The sequence below is a fragment of the Rhincodon typus genome, chromosome 42 (assembly GCF_021869965.1).
Source record: "Rhincodon typus isolate 14 chromosome 42, sRhiTyp1.1, whole genome shotgun sequence".
Lineage (NCBI taxonomy): Eukaryota > Metazoa > Chordata > Chondrichthyes > Orectolobiformes > Rhincodontidae > Rhincodon > Rhincodon typus.
In genome coordinates this window covers 3,259,622-3,263,963 of record NC_063373.1, presented here as the reverse complement: position 1 = coordinate 3,263,963, position 4,342 = coordinate 3,259,622, and the positions used below count along the sequence as shown (strand labels likewise).

General features: G+C 44.8%; 2 non-coding genes across 2 annotated transcripts; one reads left to right on the top strand and one right to left on the bottom strand.

Annotated features, from left to right (window-relative positions):
- Nucleotides 1-452: 452 nt before the first annotated feature.
- On the bottom strand, nucleotides 453-590 carry LOC125487616. Its single transcript, XR_007265985.1, has one exon. It is a non-coding gene; the product is annotated as a U4 spliceosomal RNA (small nuclear RNA).
- A 2,455-nt stretch (nucleotides 591-3,045) lies between these two features.
- Nucleotides 3,046-3,186, top strand: LOC125487612. The gene has a single exon (XR_007265981.1). It is a non-coding gene; the product is annotated as a U4 spliceosomal RNA (small nuclear RNA).
- Nucleotides 3,187-4,342: the final 1,156 nt, after the last annotated feature.

Below are 4,342 nucleotides of genomic sequence, written 5' to 3'. Positions count from 1 at the left end.
TGGCCACAGAGAGGGAAGTTAAAGATTGGATAAAAACCGAAACAACGGCGGAGCTGTAAATCAGAAACAGAAACAGAGGTTATTGGAAAAGCTCAGAAGGTCTGGCAGCATCTGTGAAGAAAAATAACTTTTCGGATCCGGTGACCAGTCAGTAGTTATGAGGAGATTAGCTTTTACAGAATCAATTTTCAGACATAAATCGCAGCAATGTGGGGAACACTGATGTTGGCCGCGTCTTCCATGAATACTTGCAATAAAAAGTGTCAACATATTGCACAAAAACGAAATGTTCTGAAGAAGAGACCTATCGGACCCAAAATGTTGACTTCGTCTCTATAACAACAGATACTTACATATCTGCTCAGTTATCACTTTAACATTTCTCAACGACTCCGACGTTACTACTAACATTTCCTGATCCAACTTCACTACTTCTGTTGATACCGAAACAGTCTCCGCAGAAACCATCAAAATTTGCTATGATTGACTTTTCAACTCACCACAGCGGGGTATTGAGTAAAGTTTTCAATAAGCAATAATCGCGCTTCAGTTAAACCTCATAAGGTACAATCCTACCGCAGCACAAGGCGATAAGAGTTTACCCCAAGGAAAGCAGGTTTATCGGCCTCATACCGTTCACACTTACGGTGGGGGAACCATTCATCGATTCCAAAGCATGTTGCTTGATTATCTGGAGTGGAGTTGATCAATAATCAACTATTTGCTGAAATTCAGCGGGGAAATTAAAATATTATTTCTCAGCCATAATGCTGAAATGTACCTGTTGGATTCTGGGATGTGAATATATGCTAATATTAGTGGTACAAAAACAAAGTTGCTCTAAATGCTCCGCAATTATGACAGCAACTGTGAAGTAAAAATCAGAGTTAACGTTTCGGATCCGGTGACCTTTCCTTGAACTGATGGTGGCTGGGAAAACGTCAGTTAATATGCAGAAAAAAAGGGAGGGCTGGTGTAGGGAGTAAACGATGGGATAGATCTTAAAGAGAGAGAAGAACAGTTGGACAGACAAAGAGTTGATAACGATCAGGTTGGGAGGGTGAATAGTTGTTAATGCGGACTATTAGTGACTAACAAACAGGTGGTGTGTAGTGGCAGGCTATGTGATAACAGGGCCTGGTGTGTGGCGTAAGGGGCTGGGACATGGGAGAGTTTAGTTCCTAAAATTATTGAACTCAATATTGAATCCGGAGGGCTGCAGAGTCCCCAAGTGGAAAAAGAGGTGTTGTTCTTCAGGGGAAGATGCCGTGGGTCTGCTTATCCTGACTTTGTTATTATGCCTGCCGATAAGGGTGGTGCTGTTGTAGTCTGGCGTACTGATCTCTACCTTGCAGAGTCTGAGCGCCAGCTCTCAGATACCTCCTCCTATCTTCCCCTGGGCCATGACCCCACCATGACGCATCAGGCCATTGTATCTACTGCGGTAAGTTATCTAATTTCACCTGGTAATCTCTTCCCCTCTGCTTCCAAGCTGGTAGACCCCCAGCCCCGCACAGCTCCCTTCAACCTCCTCCCAAAAATCCACAACAGGACTGTCCGGGCAGACCCATTGTTTCAGCCTGCCCCACGGAACTCATCTCTTCCGACCTTGACTCATTCTTTTCTCCCCTGGTCCAATCCATGCCCATGTATATCCATGATTTCTCTGACGCCTTACATCGGTTTCAAAACTTCCAGTTTGCAAGTTCCAGTTGCCTCCTCTTTACCATGGGCGTGCAATCCCTTTACACGTCTATTCCCCACCAGGAGGGTCTTAGGGCTTTCTGCTTCTTCCTGGAGAAAAGACCTGAACCATCCCCACACACCACCACCATCCTCTGCTTGGCCAAGTTCGTCCTCACCCTCAACAACATCTCCCTTGTCCTTACCTACCATACCCCCAGCATCCACATCCAGAAGATCATCAGACGCCATTTCCGGCACCTCCAGCGAGATGCCACCACCAGACACATATCTCCCTCTCCTCCCTTGTCACATTCCGCAGGGCCTGCTCCCTCCGGGAAACCCTGGTCCATACTTCCCTCACCCCCCAACAGCCTGACGACACCATCCCCTCCAACCGGCGATTGTGCAACACCTGCCTATTTACCTCCTCCCTCCCCAGTGTCCAAGGGCCCAAGCATACCTTCCAGGTGAAGCAACACTTCACCTGCACATCCCAGAAGCTAGTCTACTGCATTCGCTGCTCACAATGTGGTCTCCTCTACATTGAGGAAATGAAGCGTAGACTTGGTGACCGCTTCACAGAACATCGATGTTTTGCTCACAAAAAAGACACTGAACTACCAGTTGCCCGCCACTTAAACGCACAACCCTGTTCCCTGGCCAACATATGTCTCTGGCTTGCTGCAGTGTTCCAGTGAAGCTCAGCGCAAGCTGGAAGAACAACCTCTCATTTTACACTTGGGGACTCAATATTGAGTTCAATAATTTTAGGGCCTGAACTCTCCCATGTCCCAGCCCCTTACGCCACACACCAGGCCCTGTTATCACACAGCCTGCCATTACACACCACAAGTTAGTTAGTCACTAATAGTTTCCATTAACAACCATTCACCCTCCCAGCCTGATCGTTATCAACTCTTTGTCTGTCCAACTGCTCTTCTCTCTTTTTAGGCTATATCCTATCGTTTACTCCCTACACCACCCCCTCCCTTTTTTCTGCATATAAACTGACGTTTTCCCAGCCACCATCAGTTCTAAGGAAAGGTCACCGGATCCGAAACGTTAACTCTGATTTTTACTTCGCAGTTGCTGTCATAATTGCGGAGCATTTAGAGCAACTTTGTTTTTGTACCACTAATATTAGCATACATCCACATCCCAGAATCCAACAGGTACATTTCAGCATTATGGCTGAGAAATAATATTTTAATTTCCCCGCTGAATTTCAGCAAATAATTGATTATTGATCAACTCCACTCCAGATAATCAAGCAACATGCTTTGGAATCGATGGCTCCCCCACCGTAAGTGTGAACGGTATGAGGCCGATAAACCTGCTTTCCTTGGGCTAAGCTCTTACAGGTTTGCGCAGTGGCAGGATTGTACCTTATGAGGTTTAACTGAAGCGCGATTATTGCTTATTGAAAATTTTAGCCATTACCTGGCTGTGGTGACTTGCAATGAAGTCAATCATAACAATTTTTGATGGTTTCTGTGGAGACTGTTTTTGTGCTAACAGCCGTAGTGAAGTTAATACTAAAATAGGAGTCTTTCGGAAATATTGAAGTGAAAGCTGAAGCAGCTGCTTTGAAGCATACGTAAAACTGTCAGTATCAGTGGCGGTACAATCAGAGTCAAGTTTTTTGGGTCCGATAGGGCTCTTCTTCAGAACGTTTCGTTTTTGTGCAATATGTTGACACTTTTTATTGCAAGTATTCATGGAAGACGCGGTCAACGTCAGTGTTCCCCACATTGCTGCGATGCATGTGTGAAAATTGATTCTGTAAAAGCTGATGTCCTGATATTCACTCACTGTCAGAACGGGTCACCGGACCCGAAACTTTAACTCTTTTTTTTCTTCACAGATGCTGCCAGATCCGCTGAGCTTTTCCAACAACTTCTGTTTTTGTTCCGGATTTGCAGCATCCGCAGATGTTTCGGCTTTCGTTTAATATTAATGGTGCCACCTTGCGGAATAAACCGGTGCCTGCAGGGAACAGTTCACCGACATCCCGATGGTCAATAATTAATTTCGCCCGCTCTAACTATCCTCGCATTAGTGTTGATGTAGCCACGGGTCATTCCCTTTCAAATCATTGCCCAATTTCCACTTTTGAAAATTGTGAGTTAAGAAACGGAATCATGGAAGAGGGTCTGAAATTTTTGCACTGTCTGTGCACAACGTCCCCCAGCCAACATCACCAAAAGTTCCAATGCCAAATCTTAAATAAAATCTTGTAATAAATATATTCACTTTGGAAATTGACGTTACCATGGTTTTTTTTTATTTAAAGATGCTTAACCTGATATAACCCATCCTAATTTATGTAAGTGGACATTTATAATCTCATGCTCCTTGCTGTAGATCCTATCACAGAATCTGCTGCAGGAAAGAGAGAAAGTTCTGCTGCTGCTAAGCAAAGACCAGATTAGGTCACACCAGGACGACTGGGCTGTTGAAGTTGAATTCCTGTAAATGGGCAATGTCCACACCTTATCCTGTGATGTTTGAATTCTCTCCCGATTCTTCATTCCTGGGGACAGTGAGCAAATTAACGGGAAACGGAGGAAAGATGTCAATATCACACTCTCTGTTCTCTCTCACTGCAAATCCAAAATCTGAACATTAGTCATCGTTAAATGCACTTCTCTCAGGC